This window comes from Schistocerca cancellata, chromosome 1 (genome assembly GCF_023864275.1).
Source record: "Schistocerca cancellata isolate TAMUIC-IGC-003103 chromosome 1, iqSchCanc2.1, whole genome shotgun sequence".
Lineage (NCBI taxonomy): Eukaryota > Metazoa > Arthropoda > Insecta > Orthoptera > Acrididae > Schistocerca > Schistocerca cancellata.
Genome location: NC_064626.1, coordinates 169,922,908 through 169,944,133, shown reverse-complemented (window position 1 = coordinate 169,944,133; position 21,226 = coordinate 169,922,908). Strand labels below are relative to the sequence as shown.

The window sequence follows — 21,226 nt, the reverse complement described above, 5'->3', positions numbered from 1 at the left end:
TACATTCAATAGCCCCTCTTAGTCCTATTTGATACAGGTCCCACACACTTGAGCGATATTCTAGGAAGGGACATACGAGTGATTTGTAAGCAATCTCCTGAATCTACCAATAAATGCTTTACCCATGACTGAGGGTATGTGATCATTTCACTTCATATCCCTACAAAATGCTAGACCCAGGTATTTGTATGAGTTGGCCGATTCCAACAGTGCATTGCTGGTAAAGGTCTTTTCCCAGAATGGTGACTGTGCACTACTAACCCTGCACAAGTTTGACACTCAAGGGTTTGAAAAAAAGTATTGGTCTGATGTCTAGTAGAGGTCTGGAGAAAATCACAAAATTGTAAGAGGCAGGTTCTGCTGAAGTTCAGTGTGGCAGAGGGAGGAAAGTAGGTGATCCAACATCTGTTGAAGATGTGGTCGCAGCATTGGACGGGGCTTGAGCAGTGATGCAAAAACATGCAGTGCATGGGAAATTACCTGAACATTGAGCATTCTTACTAGCATGGTGCATAAAATTCTATGAAACATCCTGCATTGCTATCCATACAAAATCACCCTATTCAGAAGTCGCTTCCTGCTGACCTGCCAGCAAGACAAATGTTCACTCTGGAATTTCTTGCTCGCATGGAAGTGGTCAATGAACAGCCAAGGAACATTCTGTGGAAGGACATGTCAATACACAGAATTGTAGAATATGGCAACGGAATATCCATATGCACATCAACTGGCACCACCTCATTCTGCAAAGGTGACTGTGTGGTGCTGATTGACAGCATTGTTACTGTAGGACTGTATTTTTTTAAGAGACAGTTCCTGTTGGTCCCATTACCTGTACCATCACTGGTAAATGCTGTGAGAATCTTTTGCACACCAATGTCATTCCAACCCTTCAACAGCATGGAAGTGTGGGAAGGATAATTTTTATGCAAGATGGCACTCCTCCACACACTGCACAGCCAGTGAAGCATCAACTGCAGAGGCATTATGAAAATGCTAGAATTATCAGCCATTATTTTCCTACAGCCTGGTTGTCCAGATCACCTGATCTCATTTCATGTGACTTCTGGCTGTCAGGTTATCTGAAAGATGTTCTCAGTGCTCCAATTATGAACAGAGCTCAATAGAAGGCACGCACTACACAATGCATTTTAATATGATCCCTGAGATCTGTTGTGGAAATGCTGTTTCTCAGTTTCAGCTTGTGGCAGAAAACACTAGACAGTATTGCACTAGTCTCATGACAATTAGAAAATGATGTACCTTTGATTTTTGTGTAGTTATTGGCACCTGTGTTTGTCTCTGAGTATGCCCATAATGAGTTGTGTTACCATCAACATAGTAAGTTAAAAGTGTTGGAGGAAATAGAAAAAAAGCTGACATTTTCCCTTTTTGATGGATCCTACTGTACAGAGCAATCTTTGAATATGATAATATTAACATCTTTATAAATATAGAATGCAATTCAAAGTAAGTAAAACTAAAAGATAGTCATTAAAAGATCTGCACATAGCAATATATTTATTGAGAAAAGAGTAAATTCATAAAACAACTGGCGTATTGAGAAATAAACCAACCAATGATCAATACAGGTGGTGACTGCTTCCAGGAAGGGGAGGTATACTGGCCCCAGACTGAATATACTCAGTGGATTAATAATGAGGTTTGGTGTGTCAACCAGTCTGGATGTGGTTTTCAGGAGGTTTCCCACATTCCACTATATAAATACTGGGCTGGTTCCCATGTTCCACCTCAGACACATGTTAAGCAAACTCTCTCTCTCACACTGGCACACAGACAGGGTACACTGCTTCTGTCCTGGGTGGTGAATAGGAGACTAATAACCTTACTTGTTTTGTCTCCTTAAACACTTACTAAGTATCAGCATCAAATAATGATTCGAGAGGGTGCAGAACTATTTTTACAACAATAAAACTAAATTCCATGAGTCCAACACACATAGATAATGTTGGATGCACAAGAATTTCAGTTTCAACAACTTTTTACAAAAATGCTTGTTGCTCTTCTTGAAATAAATGTGTTACTTATTACAAACAGATGTTTGAAAACATGCCATGCAGTTACAACATTGATGATTCAGCACCTGTTATGAACATTGTTAGTGCACAATCTTTAATTGTATTGTAATCCCACATGTTGTTGTTGTTGTGGTCTTCAGTCCTGAGACTGGTTTGATGCAGCTCTCCATGCTACTCTATCCTGTGCAAGCTTCTTCATCTCCCAGTACCTACTGCATCCTACATCCTTCTGAATCTGCTTAGTGTATTCATCTCTTGGTCTCCCCCTACGATTTTTACCCTCCACGCTGCCCTCCAATACTAAATTGGTGATCCCTTGATGCCTCAGAACATGTCCTACCAACCGATCCCTTCTTCTGGTCAAGTTGTGCCACAAACTTCTCTTCTCCCCAATCCTATTCAATACTTCCTCATTAATTACGTGATCTACCCATCTAATCTTCAGCATTCTTCTGTAGCACCACATTTTGAAAGCTTCTATTCTCTTCTTGTCCAAACTATTTATCGTCCATGTTTCACTTCCATACATGGCTACACTCCATACAAATACTTTCAGAAATGACTTCCTGACACTTAAATCTATGCTCGATGTTAACAAATTTCTCTTCTTCAGAAACGCTTTCCTTGCCATTGCCAGTCTACATTTTATATCCTCTCTACTTCGACCATCATCAGTTATTTTGCTCCCCAAATACACTCCTGGAAATGGAAAAAAGAACACAATGACACCGGTGTGTCAGACCCACCATACTTGCTCCGGACACTGCGAGAGGGCTGTACAAGCAATGATCACACGCACGGCACAGCGGACACACCAGGAACCGCGGTGTTGGCCGTCGAATGGCGCTAGCTGCGCAGCATTTGTGCACCGCCGCCGTCAGTGTCAGCCAGTTTGCCATGGCATACGGAGCTCCATCGCAGTCTTTAACACTGGTAGCATGCCGCGACAGCGTGGACGTGAACCGTATGTGCAGTTGACGGACTTTGAGCGAGGGCGTATAGTGGGCATGCGGGAGGCTGGGTGGACGTACTGCCGAATTGCTCAACACGTGGGGCGTGAGGTCTCCACAGTACATCGATGTTGTCGCCAGTGGTCAGCGGAAGGTGCACGTGCCCGTCGACCTGGGACCGGACCGCAGCGATGCACGGATGCACGCCAAGACCGTAGGATCCTATGCAGTGCCGTAGGGGACCGCACCGCCACTTCCCAGCAAATTAGGGACACTGTTGCTCCTGGGGTATCGGCGAGGACCATTCGCAACCGTCTCCATGAAGCTGGGCTACGGTCCCGCACACCGTTAGGCCGTCTTCCGCTCACGCCCCAACATCGTGCATCCCGCCTCCAGTGGTGTCGCGACAGGCGTGAATGGAGGGACGAATGGAGACGTGTCGTCTTCAGCGATGAGAGTCGCTTCTGTCTTGGTGCCAATGATGGTCGTATGCATGTTTGGCGCCGTGCAGGTGAGCGCCACAATCAGGACTGCATACGACCGAGGCACACAGGGCCAACACCCGGCATCATGGTGTGGGGAGCGATCTCCTACACTGGCCGTACACCACTGGTGATCGTTGAGGGGACACTGAATAGTGCACGGTACATCCAAACCGTCATCAAACCCATTGTTCTACCATTCCTAGACCGGCAAGGGAACTTGCTGTTCCAACAGGACAATGCACGTCCGCATGTATCCCGTGCCACCCCACATGCTCTAGAAGGTGTAAGTCAACTACCCTGGCCAGCAAGATCTCTGGATCTGTCCCCCATTGAGCATGTTTGGGACTGGATGAAGCGTCGTCTCACGTGGTCTGCACGTCCAGCACGAACGCTGGTCCAACTGAGGCGCCAGGTGGAAATGGCATGGCAAGCCGTTCCACAGGACTACATCCAGCATCTCTACGATCGTCTCCATGGGAGAATAGCAGCCTGCATTGCTGCGAAAGGTGGATATACACTGTACTAGTGCCGACATTGTGCATGCTCTGTTGCCTGTGTCTATGTGCCTGTGGTTCTGTCAGTGTGATCATGTGATGTATCTGACCCCAGGAATGTGTCAATAAAGTTTCCCCTTCCTGGGACAATGAATTCAGGGTGTTCTTATTTCAATTTCCAGGAGTGTAGCAAAACTCCTTTACTACTTTAAGTGTCTCATTTCCTAATCTAATACCCTCAGCATCACCCGACTTAATTTGACTACATTCCATTATCCTCGTTTTGCTTTTGTTGATGTTCATCTTATATCCTCCTTTCAAGACACTGTCCATTCCGTTCAACTGCTCTTCCAAGTCCTTTGCTGCCTCTGACAGAATTACAATGTCATCGGCGAACCTCAAAGTTTTTATTTCTTCTCCATGGATTTTAATACCTATTCCGAATTTTTCTTTTGTTTCCTTTACTGCTTGTTCAATATACAGATTGAATAACATCGGGGAGAGGCTACAACCCTGTCTTACTCCCTTCTCAACCACTGCTTCCCTTTCATGTCCCTCGACTCTTATAACTGCCATCTGGTTTCTGTACAAATTGTAAATAGCCTTTCGCTCCCTGTATTTTACCCCTGCCACCTTTAGAATTTGAAAGAGAGTATTCCAGTCAACATTGTCAAAAGCTTTCTCTAAGTCTACAAATGCTAGAAACGTAGGTTTGCCTTTTCTTAATCTTTCTTCTAAGATAAGTCGTAAGGTCAGTATTGCCTCACGTGTTCCAGTATTTCTACGGAATCCAAACTGATCTTCCCCGATGTCGGCTTCTACTAGTTTTTCCATTCGTCTGTAAAGAATTCGTGTTAGTATTTTGCAGCTGTGGCTTATTAAACTGATTGTTCGGTAATTTTCACATCTGTCAACACCGGCTTTCTTTGGGATTGGATCATTCACATACACATCTTAGTAGCATTTCACATAAGCATGCATATGAGAATACGCGCCAGTAACACCACAACGCTCCAAGGCAATGCAATACTCTTCAATCTCAGTAAATGATTGCAAGAATGTCAAAAAATCTTGACGAATTTTAGAATAATAATCATCAATTGAAATTGTAATGAAAAATGATTTACCAGGTTTGAGTCGAATCTGTTTGTCAACAATCCCACATGTGAGATGATTAAAATCCTAGTGGTTAACTGCCAAAGCATTCGCAACAAAGAGCCATAGTTTGAAGTGCTCCAGAAAAGCAGCAAAGCTCACATAATACTGGGTACAGAAAACTGGTTGAAACTGAAATTGGTAGCAGTGAGATTTCTGGGAAAATTCAAGCTCATATTGTAAGGATAGGCTAATGGGAAATGGAGGTGGTATATTAGTCGCAATAGACAAGAAACTCAAATCCACTCAGAAAGAAATTGAAGCTCAAACAAAATGAGGTATCTCAAACAGAATGACCTCCTCCATGCCAAACAGCATCATATACTCCAGAAACATCAATCATTTGAAACCCAACTCATACTTTTATCACATAACATACTGAAAGCTTTGGATCAAGGCAGTCAGATAGATACAGTATTTCTTGATTTATGAATACTATTTGACTCAGTATCACACCAACTCTTACTGTCAAAAGTACTATCATATGTGATATCAAGTGAAATTTGGGACTATATTGAGAACTTTTTGGTAGGGAGTACACAGCATGTTATCTTGGATGGAGAGTCATAATCAAATGTAGAAACAATTTTGCATGTGCCCCAGGGAAGTGTGTTGGTACCCTTGCTGTTGATGGTGTATATTAATGACCTTGCAGACAATTTTAATAGAAGCCATACATGTTTTGCAGATGACACTGTCAGAAAGAATCTGCATAAATATTCAGTCAGATCTTGATAGTATTTCAAAGTGGTGCAAACATTGGCAACTTGCTTTAAATGTTCATAAATGCAAAACTGCATTTCACAAAAAAAGTAGTATTCTATGACTATAATATCAATGAGTCACATTTCAAATTGACCAACTCATACAAATACCTGGACATTACTCATTGTAGTGATATGAAATAGAATGATAACATAGGTTTAGTAGACTTCATTTTATTGGTAGAATAATGGGGAAGTGAAGTCACTCTAGAAATGAGATTGCTTACAACTCATTCATAGAATCAGTTCTAGAATACTGCTCAAGTGTGAGGGACCCATACCAAATAGGACTAACAAGGGATATTGAACATATACACAGAAATGCTGCACAACGTGGGAAGAATGACCACTTAAATACCTCTGTGCATTTTGTAATTAGTCTAAGCTTGTCTTCACCATCACTACAGGAGCAATAGAAAGGAAGCAATAATATTTGTCTAGAGTCCTCACTTAATGCTGGTAGGTAGGCTTTTGTGGGATAACTGGCATCTATATTCAAGAATCTGAGTGACTTGCATCAGAATTTTGTAAGCAGTCTCTCTTGTAGAGTGAAAGTGTTTGCTTAGTATCCTAATAATGAACAGAAGGCTGCCAGCTGCTTTATCTTTGACTGAGCCTATGTCATAATTCCATTTCATGTTCCAAGAAACAGCTATATCCAAGAATTTGTATGACTTGGTCAAATCCACCTGAAACTCGCTTATGTAGTAGTCATATGTTACTACAGTTTTGCATTTTGTAGAGTGTACTATTTTGCATTTCTGGATATTTAAAGCAATTTTTCAAACTTTACACCACTTTTTACTTGTCCAAATACTCAATATACCTTAAAATGAACATCTGCCTTTCTGTTATTTTACTTGGCTCAATTTGTCCTTTTTCCTTTTTTCCTCGAGCTACACCTCAACCTATGAAATATGTCAATACAGTCTTAATTTTTACACACACTGCACCCAACTATTGGGAAAATGCTTGGACTATTTCTATTGAATGTGCTATCAGTGAATTATAATTGCAACACATACTTTTTTCATAACCTATTTTTCAATCACTTTGGTGTTGAATAGTTGTAGTACTTTATGAATTCATTAACACCTCTAGTAAAGTATAAATACAATACTTGTATCAGTAGGGAGAAGTATTTTCTGCAGAATAACTGTTCAAAACATACCACTTAACATAGCACTAATCAGGCTAAGTAAATATAAGCTGAGAGTAGAGCCTAGTTTCTAGCGAATAGCTTCAGGTTATTATGATAACAGTTTACTATGATTTTCTCAAACTGCAGACTGAATGAAATGAAAACAATACACATAGGCCTATACGCTATGAAAAAGAGTGTTATGAGCAGTAAATGGTGTGATATGAGTGACCAAAATATGTCACAGAAACTGCAGGCCACTTGAAAATGGGCTACACATGTACTGCAGAAACTTAGGTATTAAATATTTCCAAAAATATATTTGTCTATACAATCTAGGGTATCGCTCCCCTAGAAATTGCAAAGTTGGAATTGAAGAGAGGGTACGCATTTTGTGCAACTTTTCCATTAATATTCATGATGAGTCTTTTGTCAAGCACAATTGCAGATTCATGGGAATAAAAGTGCATGCACAAAAATTGTCCACATGTTGTCTCACTGTGCAGGGATTGCTATGGAACCCCCTTTTTTGTTGAAAGTTTGTCCTGTGTTGACTGCGATGAAAAGCTGACAGAAGGAGACACAAATATGACTGTAAGTAAAAAAGTATCTACATAACAGAGGTCCTTACAAGAAATATAGAGAGATGACAATATTTTGTGTGAATATTTCACATCAGTGTAAGAATTTAGATTTTCTGCTTGGGAAACTGCTGTGATAATGCTGACAATAGCATTTTGGTATCTGGTTACTGGCGACTTATATACCAGGTTGAGCTATTTCTTTTGCATTTCAAAACAAAGTATTTTAGTGATTATTCTAGATATTGAGAAATATTCATGGAAAATCCTTAGACACTATGTGAAGGATCATTTACATTTTATTTTATAAAAACGTAGTTTACGAAACTTCAATCACAAAAGATTGCATGTAGATTAACATCCTCAAACTCAAGAATTTCGGGAATATCATAACACCAAAATCAAGTAGAATGGAGACTGTGTTTTACAGTTTTGTATTTTTGGCAACATCAATGTCCTTCATAGTAGTTTGTTGAGGAGCTACACATAGGCCATCATTTCTTTTGTTCAGATGTCAAGCTACTTGGTCATTGTGCTGTGAAGTCACCACAGTATTAATATTCATCTACAGTTTTCATATAGCTACATTTTTCAAATTTGAACCAATGGTACAATGGAAGAGCAGTCAATGAAAAAGAAGAGTCAGTCGCTCCAGCCAACGCTTGCATGAGAGTCACTGTTTTTACAGGAATAATAATGTACAGAAAGTTCTTGTTGAGAATTTGAATTATTTGGGAATAAAGGAGATCTCTCACCAAAATGCAGAAGCACTGTGTCATGGGTAATGACACAAACAGAATGTACAGAGCTTTGTTAGCATTTGAAATGAACTTCCTTTTTTGAGTTTGTAGGGAAAACATGCGCACAAACACACAAACTCTCACTCACTCACATGAACATGCCTGTATCCCTACATTGTGCTCAGTCAACTGAGCACAATGTAGAGACACAGGCATATGCATGTGAGTGAGAGTGTGTATGTTTGTGCATGTTTTCCCTACAAGCTTGAAAAAGGAAATGCACTCCACTAGCTAGCAAAGCTCCGTGCCTTCTGTTTGTGTACCTATCAATGACGCAGTGCTTCTGCTTTTCAGTGAGTCATCACCTTTATTCCTAAATGATTTTTACAGAAATATAATTCTGTGACAGTGTAAATGGCAAGGATAACATCACAGCTGATGCCCTCTCAAGAATGTCAGAAGGAGGAGTGAGGCGGGAGAAAAACCATCCTCTCTCTCTCTCCGTGAAAACAGGGAAGAGTCCTGGTGATGACACCTTAAATGATATCAGATTCCAAGAGTTTAACGTACTTTGAGGTCACGCAATCAGTGATGTCATACTCTCCCATTTGCCACTGACTATTGATGCAGCATGCCTCATCTCTTGCCCTGTATATCTACAGGGCAAACTACTGTTGCGCAATAGCTTGGACCCCAGAAAGTGAAGTTGGAGGGAATCAAGCTCGTCTCTCTCCCCAATTCACAAGAAAAAACCACAATCTCCAGACCCGATATTACTAGTAATTTCATGCAGCTGCATTCAAGGTAGCAGAAGAAAATACAGGAATTTGATGGCTGACTTATGCTACACAACAATGTGTAAAAGCTGTTGAGAACAATGCTGCACTAACTTGAACTGAGGTGATTTAGAGAGAAGATTTGGAGGATGGTTTCTGTAAAAACTTATGTACCACAGCTTATTTGTTTATAGAATGTTGTGGTATTTTAGTTGTGTACATGTTGTACGTCTGATGATTAGAAATGCATTAAAGAGAGGGCAGTTCCTGATTACTTCTACAATAATTCTTAATACCTATTACAATTTATTTTGATTTAAATATAAACATCAGGATGCGTAACATTCAACAAAAAACTGTGTAGCAGAATTGTTCTGAATCAATAAATGTCAGATTTAAAAGGACTCTCTCTCTTTTGTTATGTTTTACCTGTAGATTTTAGTAAGCTACTTCTTTAATATTTGTGTGCTACATATATGTTTATGCATGAATGAAAACGCAAATTGTTATGTGAAAACAGGAGAATGATTTCACCAAACTGAAATCGAACTTGGAAATTATGCCAAACTCATAGCTAACGAATTTTTCGGAGTATATTGAAAACTGTTATCTTGGTTAAATCATGCAAATAACATTCTTTGAGCAGAACTTTTGTATAAATATTTTAGTCATAATGCGTGTCATCGAAAAGGGAGCCAGTTATCGTTGAAAGTGAAAAAAGGTAAAAAAAAAAAAAAAGTTAATGGTAAAGAAGGGAGATGCTCACTAGCTAAGTGAAGCAACTACTCTATTTCGTACTATTGCATCCCATATGAGTTTTTCCGAGTTCCAAAACTTTATAAATTATTTCCCTAATTTTTCCTAATTTGCCTGGGGTAAATATAATACACAACGAAATGCACATTGGCCCCATCTGCCTGCCGTCTGCTGAACAGTGCAAGACATTTGCAACAAATCCGGACAGCAATGCGCGTTTCCGCACGGCCTCCATTTCGAGAAATTTTCATACTCGCATGCGTATTCGCTGTTGGCTATGTAAGTGAATCGCAAACTGCAACAGAAAGAAAGGCAATCGTGTGGATTGTGGATACATTGTCGTTTTGTCTTTTCGTACCTCTTGCAATCAAGGAGGTTAGAGCGGAGGTAATTTTTTTAAATTTTTATTATTATTATTTTTTTTATTTCCATGGTTCTGATCGTGTCTGCAATCCAGCAAAGAATATCCATGGTCCATCTAATTCAAAATCGAATGGCTACATATCACAGCCACGTCAATGTGAAAGCTGCAGCACTTTACGATACACGATATCGCATGTGAATACCTTTTATGAGCAGCATTTACTGACATCCCGGATATTAGGAAGTGATGACTGAATCGTATCTTGATGTTACGAAAGACATTGACAATTTGTACAGGTGCACTTGAATATGAAATTGATATTTCGAAAAAAATATTGTTCTATAAAAAGGAATAAATAAAATAGTCGTTTCACAGCAGTACCGTAAGTACTTTTTAAAAAATATGGCCCTTCAAATAATTAATCTTATACATATATTGCGAGGCTCAGAAGAAAGTAAACAAATCAAATAAGATAGTCCCATGTAGAGCCAAGACTGTGGCCAAGCTAAACGAGCATGCCAATGACAGCACATTATTCGTAAAAGTACTGTATTTGGAGTGTTGAATTGCTACGTGAAATTTGATTGGCTACCGTACTGCCATCATCTAGTCCATGTAAAAGCCCGCGACAGTTTAACATTACGTTTCCTAACAAAAGAATTTTGTCACTGACTTTTTTTATCCTACTCTTTTTGTAACTAGCTGGTAGACACCGAAAGAAAGTGTATAGAAAGAAAGTGTATGTAATAGCCACTAAATCCAGTATCCATACTTCGGTTAACATATAGTACGTAATTTTACAGTGCAGTGCAATATTTATACTCGGGTCAAAGTCTGGTAAGTTCGTCTGTTCTACTTAAAATTATTAAACGACTCCTCATTGAAAAACTAGTACTTCTTGAATTCAGGACAGATATGATTTCTTTTATCGAAACGTAATTTCACTTTTACCTAGAATGCAAACTGTCATTTTTCGTGACCAAAAACTGGTGTATCTGTTTCACATATATACTACGGTATAATAGTATAGATGCGATCCGTATTAAGCATAATACAACGAAAACACGGGCGGTAGTGGGATTTAGTGTATATACATATAGTTACGGCCTACAGTTAGTTTTGCATTTAATGAAGGACACGTTGAACAAAATTAACTGTTCGAAGCTCTCAATTACACAATTAAAGTACTCATTTAATAAGCTCTTTTATTTTATTTTCTGTGCCTTGGGACCTTGTCATGCAATACTGGGTGCGATAATAGTTAAAACAGAAATGAGTAGTTAATGGGGAACTGGACAGATGTGGCCCATGCAATGGAACCACTGCAGTACTCATGTAGACTGATATGGAGAATCCAAATCACAATATCTGGACCACATAATAAACACAAGTCTTCCTTATAAAAGCAATATGTGACATTTTCGTAACTCGAGTAAAAATGTCATTTTAACAAAAAATGGTTCAATGGCTCTAAGCGCTATGGGACTTAACATCTGAGGTCATCAGTCCCCTAGACTTAGAACTTCTTAAACCTAACTAACCTAAGGACATCACACACATCCGTGCCTGAGGCAGGATTCGAACCTGCGACCGTAGCAGCAGTGCGGTTCCGGACTGAAGCGTCTAGAACCGCTCGACCACAGCGGCTGGCTTCATTTTAACAGACTGTAGTATTTCTGCAGAGAGTAAAAGTAGTTTATGAAAAGAACAGCCTTCAACATGGTTTTGAAAACAGTGCAGCACAAAGGATAACTTTCATGAAAACATAAGACTCATCTTAAATAAGAAAGATAAGCTCATATTGTTGCAGGAAATTGCAGAGATTAAAAGATTTTCATTTATTTTATTTGATGTGCTATGTACTGCCTTTTTTGAATTTTAGATTTTTTTTTTTTTACCATTAACTAGCTGCAGGCTGCTCATCAGTTGCACATGTTACAGCATCAATATCTAGAAAGCATGCTGCCACACCCTATAGTCAATATTCTGGTAGAAATACCGGACATCTAGTTACTAGTATTGCACAGTTTATAAACCATAAAATCTAACCTATTGTGTTTTTTATCGATCCAATGAAAATTCGAAAAAGCAATTGGTTATATGTTATAGCCACACATATAGCCTATTTAAACCACCACTATAATTCTCCAACCACTGTGAATATTGTGAGCATATAAAGTAATGTTGAAGTGGTTCCCGTAATTATCACTATGACTAGATTAGCCCTAATCGTAATTTACTGTTAGTGTACTTAACATTATAAGGTAGAGAGTAGGGGGATTTGTTGTTAATCTTGCAGGAAATATATTCATTGGGAGGGAGGATACAGTGAGGAGAACGATGTAAGTGGTGACCTGGACAAGGTAGCTTCCTTGACTCATGGCACCACTGTTCACTTTATGAGCTTTTCATGTGCCATGATTGGCCACATGATAGTGGAACTGTGAGGCAGATTACTGTCAGGTAGAGATGGCTATGATGGCAGCTGATACTAGTCGGGACTATCAATAGATCGAGTTTCACTAGGCATAGTATATACCTAAACAGTACTGGGAAGGGAAGATTGGTAGAGCTGTTTCATGAAAGTATAGGGAGTGGATCTCAGGTCACACATGGTCAAGTACCTGTTGCCATGAATAGGAATAGTAGGTCTTGTTTGGGATAAATCCAGACAATAGGTCCCATATCTAAATGTATCTCCAGCAGTCTAAAAAAATTTGAAATTATCACTTATAAGATAGATACCCACACACCAAATGACACACATACTACATTTCATAAAGAAAAAGAAACTGCCGGAAAAAGTAATTTGGGGCATTTAACAGAATTAACGATCCTTCATCAAAACATGTAATTAATAAAAAATAAAATACAGCAATTTGAAGTTGCACTCCAGTCTTTGACCTGCATAGTATTTTGTGTCATTGGCCACTGATTTAGAAATGTAGAAATCCAGCATGCATTTGACTGTGTGAAATGACATGCACTCTTACTATGGGACTACTCCAAAAGTTAAAGGATCATGTATTTATATAAGAAAAGTAACATAGTGTAAATCAAGACATGACATTTGTACAGTAGTTGAAGACAAACACTTTGAGATACCAGCTGTTGAATTAACAGGGCTTGACATCACCAAGAAATTAATCTTTTTGTGTGTGTACATGAATCACCCGGTGGTTCTGTGGACACTTTGTTCAATAAATTTTGAGGAGTTTTAGATCAAGTCTCAAGAACAAAAGTCAACATAATTTTGTGTGGAGACATAAACATTAACACAAATATCATAAATGAAACTAGCAGCAGCTTCATAAATGTCTTTCAGGGTTTTGGTATCCCTGTGTTGATATGCAGTGCAACATGGGTTACTACCATAACTGCACCAGTAATTCACTTTGTGATCACAAATGTGGACAGAGAAAACTATGGTGTAGCTGTAGAAGATCTTTGATTATTAGACCATTTCTTTGAAGTAATAATAGTAAAATTGAGTGTGGAAAAAAACTCCTAAACTACAAGCCTACAAAATACATATTTCAGAAATCGAAATAAAATATTTTTAAAGAGAACTAGCAGACCAAACTTGGGATGAAGTATATAGAGAAACCAATTCTCTACTTTATCAACCTTATTTAAATTGAAGCACAAACATACACACAAAATTCTAGCTTTCGCAACCAACGGTTGCCTCGTCAGGAAAGAGGAAGGAGAGGGAAAGACAAAAGGATTTGGGTTTTAAGGGAGAGGGTAAGGAGTCATTCCAGTCCCGGGAGCGGAAAGACTTACCTTAGGGGGAAAAAAGGACAGGTATACACTCGCACACACACACACACATATCCATCCGCATATACACAGACACAAGCAGACATTTTCAAATGTCTGCTTGTGTCTGTGTATATGCGGATGGATATGTGTGTGTGTGCGCGAGTGTATACCTGTCCTTTTCTCCCCCTAAGGTAAGTCTTTCCGCTCCCGGGACTGGAATGACTCCTTACCCTCTCCCTTAAAACCCAAATCCTTTTGTCTTTCCCTCTCCTTCCCTCTTTCCTGACAAGGCAACCGTTGGTTGCGAAAGCTAGAATTTATGTGTATGTTTGTGTTTGTTTGTGTGTCTATGGACCTGCCAGCGCTTTTGTTTGGTAAGTCTCATCATCTTTCTTTTTAGATATATTTTTCCCACGTGGAATGTTTCCCTCTATTATATTCATATTATTTAAATTGAACTTTGACGAGAGGTTTCCAAAAGTATCTACATCGGTATCGATGTCTCACAAAAACAAGTGGATAACAATAGGTATTAAGAATTCTTCCCAAACCCTTCAGTCCACATTTCTGTGAAAAAAGAGTCATTATGAATCAGACTTCCAAAATTTCTGTCACAGGTTGAAAGATATTTATAGGAAGGCAGTGACTGCTGCAAAAAAATATACATCATAGTGAATAAAAGTAAAGCAGTGTGGGAAGTCATTACAAAGGAAACAACGATGGACAAACAAAGGCATAAGAATGTATTGATAAGGAAAAGGAATAAAGTAACAAATGATCCACGCAACGTAGCAAATGTGAATGAGTATTTTTTAAGTGTTGCAGAGACATTACAACAAAATTCCCAAAAAGCAATAGATTGTGTATAAATAATTATACACTGATTACAATAATATTATTATCAACCTCAAAGCATGTAATCAGTAAAGCTGTACAAAATCTAAAAAATAAGAAGCCAATACGCTCAGATGAAGCACCAATGTCTGTGCTGAAACAATACATACAGAATAGACTGGCTGCCTTAAAAAATGTAATATACACTACCACTCATTAATTTTAATACACCCAATAAATGACATCTAGTTCTGTGTAGATAAGGTCTAATACCATGGGTACAGTTGAGGAAGCAAAGGAATAGTACAATAGTTGTACAAATTTCATGATTTTTGTTTGTGGTCATCAAGATACAATTGTATCCAACAAACAGTGTTGCGTACAAAAATGTTATGCACCTATCTGAAATGTTTGTTTACCTATTTGCCAACACACATCGCATTTGGTGCACCTGTGTTGTTCCCTGTAGTGATGTGATGTCTGCAGCGAACGGCAATCATTGCTCCAATACACAACATGTAGCTCCTGCACATCAATTCCTTTATGACGTTTAAGTGTGCACATCGCTAGTATGGCTCCACGAGTGGAGATGTCCATAGAAAAACGTACTGCAATTGTAGCACTTAGCCAAGCAGGTTTATCTATCTGCCAAATTGCGAAACAGTGTAGTGTGTGTATAGGGGGAGTACGATACACCTATCATCGCCAGAAGACAACACATAGCAATATGAACGTACCATGACCAGGATGACCTTATAAAACAACTAAAAGTGATGATAAATATATCAGAATTATGAGTAAGAGAAATAGATTCAAAACAGTGCACAAAATTTGTGCAGAATTGGTAGAAATGAACACAACAACAACATCTGTTGCAGCAGTAAAAAGGAGACTGATTGAAGCCGGCTTGAAAGGATGTTTCACAGCAAGAAATCCCCTTCTAAAGCCCATAAATAAGCAGAAGAGAATTGAATAGCTAGGAAACATCGTGACTGGACATCGGAAGAGCGGACAAAGGTGTTATTCACCAAGGAATCGAAGTTCGGGATTTTTGGAACCAGTAGGATAATATTTGTTCGTCGATTTGTAGAGGGAAGTGTAGCCCAGCATTGTGTTCTACCTACAGATAAACACGATGGAGGTTCTGTTATGGTTTGGGGATAGAGTTGGCGACATTGTGAAAATAGAGGGATGTATGAATCGGAAGCAGTACCACTGCATACTTCAGTATCATGCAATACAAAGTGGATTGCACTTAATAGGGAAAGGGTTCACCTTACAACAGGATACTGACCCAAAACATGGGTCGGCATACTGTACGAACTACATTGCACCAAAGGAAAAACAGAAAGTACTGAATGATATGGTATGGCCGCCCCAAAGCCCCAATTGTAATACCATTGAAATGGTCTGAGATGAAGTGGACAGACATATCAGGGAAGTTAATATATCCAGCAAGGAACATCTCTGGAATATTGTTAAGGATGTGTGGAATCATATAGATTCACGATACCTACAAAAACTGACTGACCACATGCCTCAAGTGTGTGAGGCAGTCATTAAATCCAAAGGAGGATACTTTGATTAAAGTAAAATATAATGATTGTGATTGTATTATATATGTGGAAGTTAATATAGCTATATTTCATGAGAAATAATGTTTGATTTGTGTTGTAAATCTGAAATACCAGGATGTACTGAAATTAATGAGTGGTTGCGTATGAATCATACACATCAGTTAGAAGTGGGGAAATGGGACTGTTAAATTAAATGTAGGTGGCCCCTTTACGACTGTACAACAAACATAGAATTCCTAGAAATGAATATTAATTATCCGTTGAAGTGAATAACACTATGGCCCTAGAGTTCTGTCATCAGTGTATAACAGACAATGTCTTTAATTTAAATAATATTCATATGTGGTCTCAGATCTTAGCTATAAAAATCTTTTCTGGGGAACAAATGCACAAAATGTGAACACAGTTTTCAAACTACAGAGAATAATAACCAATAACAGTAGTCAAGTTCATCATTGAGATCTGATCAAAACACTGGTGATTTTAACTACGCCATGTGTGCACCAATCGGCCATACATGTCAAAAATAACATTGATAATTGCTGCACAAACAGCTATGTCCATGACCATGGAATAAGAGCTTGGCTGAACTTACATTTACCAAGAAAGAAACTCAAAACAACATTTTCTACCAAAGAATTAAACTGTACAATAAATTTGCAAAGAAGATTAAAGAGATTACTAAAGAAACTTCTTTAAAAGTCGAGTTAAAAAGTCCCTGTGAATCAGTACATTCTACACATTGAAGGATTTTTCCGGTAACATAGAAAGGGGGGGGGGGAGGTTGGGTTGGAAAATATGTAACACATATAAATAATAATAGTGATAGGAGAACACACATATAAAAAAAGTTTTATGTTTGCTAGCATTCAGAGCCATTATCTTTTTCTTCTGGCAGAAGAGTTGAAGGCGATGGAAGAGGGCTGAAGAAAAAGGACTGGAGAGTTTTAGGAAAGACAGTGGAGTTTGGAAAAGTTACCCAGAACCCTGGGTCACGGGAGACTTACCAAACAGGATGACTAGGAAAGACTGATTGTTGGAGACGGTCCGGTGCAGTTCCCAACAATTTATACACGTGTTCTCCTGCTGCCACTTGGTGAGCAGAATTTTTATCTATCAAATTACATTATATTGTCAAATAGTGGTAATAAATTACATGCCATTTCACATAATACTTTCACATTATGTTTCTTTTTTTTCTGGAAAACATAACTGCAAAACCTATTCAGTGTATAAATACGGATACCTTATCCTCTGTCTGAGCTCAGTATCTTATTCTTATTATATGGGGATGTTGACTCAGTTTTTCAGGCTAGGGAATCGCAAGGTGCAGTACACAAAATGGAACCAGGCATTGTCGGTTTGGTCCTGAGATCAGCTGATAGTGCATTTAGTGTTTTATTATGGAAACAGTGTGTGTATAGTGTGTGTAGCATGTGAAGTGACTGGGAGTGAGAAATGAATACACAGTGTACCATACCACTATCCTTTTAATTTATTAAATAACTTCTTTGTATAACAATATTTTGCATGAGGGGTAAACTAAATGAGGTAGAGCTGTTTTAAACAGACTGGTCTTGTATTCAGCAGGGTGGAGGCTCCAATCTACATCTGGCCATCCTGATTTGCGTTTTCTGTAGTTTCTCTAAATTACTTTGGGAAGATGCAGGGATGGTTCCTACTATAAGACCAACTAACTGTCCAATCTTTGTTAAGCTCGACCTGTAATTATGTAATAACTGTGTACATAGATCAGTTATTTTTGTTGTTATTAAATTGTAATACCAAAACATGTCCAATATCCTTGAAAAAGTGATCTATGGATAAATAAAACTATAGTTCAATTAAAATTACTTTGTGACTGACGTTTCAGTGAGCTGTGTGATAGGGGCCAGCTGCCATCCAATTGTAGTTTTTTCTCATGTGCAACATGCTAGCTGTGTTCATGTTTTGTAAGTAAATGCAGTGCATTGTGAAGCGCGATTGTCTGGATAGTGGAACATTGCTCCCTGTCACTGAATTCTGTCAATTACAAAGTAATTTTAATCGGAGTATACTGCTGCTGCTACCACCACCACCACCACCACCACCACCACCACCAAAATCAATGATTCCAAAAATATTGTTTCCTACATACATGTCACTTTTTGTTTCTGCCTAGATCCCTAACACTTTACGGTCAGCATTAAAGAACTGCAGAGATGTATGCCAATTACAACACGGTAATTCTTCCATAATGAGCATAAAGCAGCTTGGTTTATGAGGGATGAAAGCAGAGTGAGAACTAGTGCAAATTTCTGTTGTTTAATTGTATCTGTGTGTCATCCATCACTCTTGCAGGTGAGTAGCTGCCTATCCTCAGTTTTTGTTTTGTTCATCGTATGTCTGTTACTTTTTCAAAGCAGTAACACAAAGACAAGTGAAGGGGTTAAGATCTAGCTTGTTACTACAATAGCAACTAGAAAGTGCAAAAGATACGTAAGCTTGATTGTGAAAAAATATAAGATTTTGAAAGTCCCATAATTTTTTCTACAAAATGTTACTGATGATTATAATTATCTGTGAATGTTATAAAAGGATGAAGAAAAACCAAACAGAAAATGAAACACATACAGTTGTGAAAGTGAGGGAAACATCAGAATGAGTGAAGCATTCAGTTATCTTTAGCAAGCTAAAGATAACTGAAAACAACAGTAGAACAATGATACAACAATCGGATGTGGCCCACGTCATGAGATTTGCACCTTCATCTTTAAGAATATGGACTCGGCAGCTTGAAGTTTTATCTTCCGGGAGTGTCTGTCTTTTATAAACTGATCTAGCACTTAAAAAATCATCATCGGTCCATGCTGCATGTTTCCACATATTGGTTCACCTTTTTTATTTCTTTGTGATGATCAAAGTCTCAGAGACAGCTATCAAAAGTATTATGCAGTTTGTATGACACTTGGATGATATATGGGATCTAAGCTTCTTCTTCTTCTTCTTCTTTTTTAAAAGAAACTTCATGAAATAGGTCATAATATAATTACTAAGGACATGGACAATAACTGGGATTGCACATTCATTGTAGCTTGCCTATAGAACACCAGAGATCAATGACAGTCTAATGCAAAATCATTTTCATGTGATAGCATCATCAAATCATCCTGCTCCATATTATGGCTTTGAATATTGGAATTGTTTTACTTATTTATTGGTTATTTATTAATTGGTTCCAAAGAATGTGAGATGCTCACACATGTAGAATGAGAAAGTGTAGAGCAACTAGCAGTCACAATAGAAGGTGATTCTATTTAATGCATGACCATGTTTTGAGCTTATGCCGATCTTCACGTGGTATACATTCAATTATGTGTTTCAAAGTTCAATGTTGGAGGTCACTGTTTAAATAAAGAAACAAATAATGAGATGATGACTAAATAGACCCATCTGAAACAATTGGACATTGCTAACTGACATGCATTATAAAGTATTATAGTACCTACACACAGCTTGAGTATGCATGTCATTTCCACATTACATTCATCAAAAGTTTTACAAAAATATCTCTGTCTTTTAAACATTAACTGTATTAATATTATAAATCATGGTAAATATTGGTACTTCCATGATATGCCTTTGTTACAGCAGAAGTTAATAACTTCAGAAGCACTTTCATTCAGAACACAAAATTTGTTTATGTGATGAGTAATATATGGTTAATGTGTAAAAAATTGAGGTATTTTTGTAAAAAATATGATAAATGTAATGTGGAAATTCTGTAGAAGTAAGAGTGACAACAATTTGGTGCTGATTGAGCACAGAAAAGGACAGATGCTCTCATTAAATGATTCATTGGTTGGAGTTTGGTCAGCTGCACTGCTGTAGGGCATTAAGCTATTACCACTGGCCAAAGTACAATGCGTTCTAACCTTGCAATCTTGACTTAATTCACAGCTAATGGGAAAGTGTGGGTCTACTGAGAAATGCACCTTTAAGCTTCTTTATCTCCCTGCAGGATGCTGTTATCCACAGTGGCATAGGCATTGCCCATAGGGCCTCATGTGAGGCGACTGTCATGCATTTTTATTTAAACAGTGATCTCCAATGATGAGCACTGAAACATGTAATTGAATGTAAATCACCTGAAGATAGGCACAACTAAAAAATTGGTCGTGCATTAAATAAAATCACCTTCTATTGTGACTGGTAGTTGTTATTATTCTACTCCCTATAAAGGAATAGGCACAGCGTTCAGCTGCATCCATTACAGATAAAATTCACTAAATGAAAGAGTGTTATCTGGAGGCATCCCCTTTGTTGATCACCGTGAAAACAAAATACATATGTTACCAGCTTCCAAATGAAACAGGAAGTAATTAATGAAAAAAGAACCTGTTCTCCATTAACATTCAGTGTACTGCACAATGTTATGTTTCTGTTTTTTCAACTGCATAACACTAAATACTAGTCACTGGTGTTTGTCAAAACAACTGACAGTCCTCTCTGATCCTTCTGTATGCCATTCCTATGATTAACTGTTGCTACAGTTTGAAAACACCTGAAGAATTAATATTTAATATTTTGTGGTTTCCCAAAAGCATTTGATCTGTACCTCACCAATGCTTGTTAAAGAAACTATGACCATATAGGATATCAAACAAAATTTGTTTCCAGATTGAGGATTTCTTGGTAAGCAGGAAGTGACAGCAGATGCAGAAGTAACTTAAGATGCGCACCAAGACAGTGCATTGAGACCCTTATTTGTGTGTAAAAAAAAAATTGTATATTAGTGAGCTGGGAGATGATAATAACAGCAAACT

At 38.2% G+C, this 21,226-nt stretch overlaps 1 protein-coding gene across 1 annotated transcript in view; it reads right to left on the bottom strand.

Moving 5' to 3' along the window:
- Nucleotides 1-21,226, bottom strand: part of LOC126152714 (mucin-19-like) — a 401,377-nt gene that overhangs the window by 35,968 nt on the left and 344,183 nt on the right. The window lies entirely within an intron of this gene.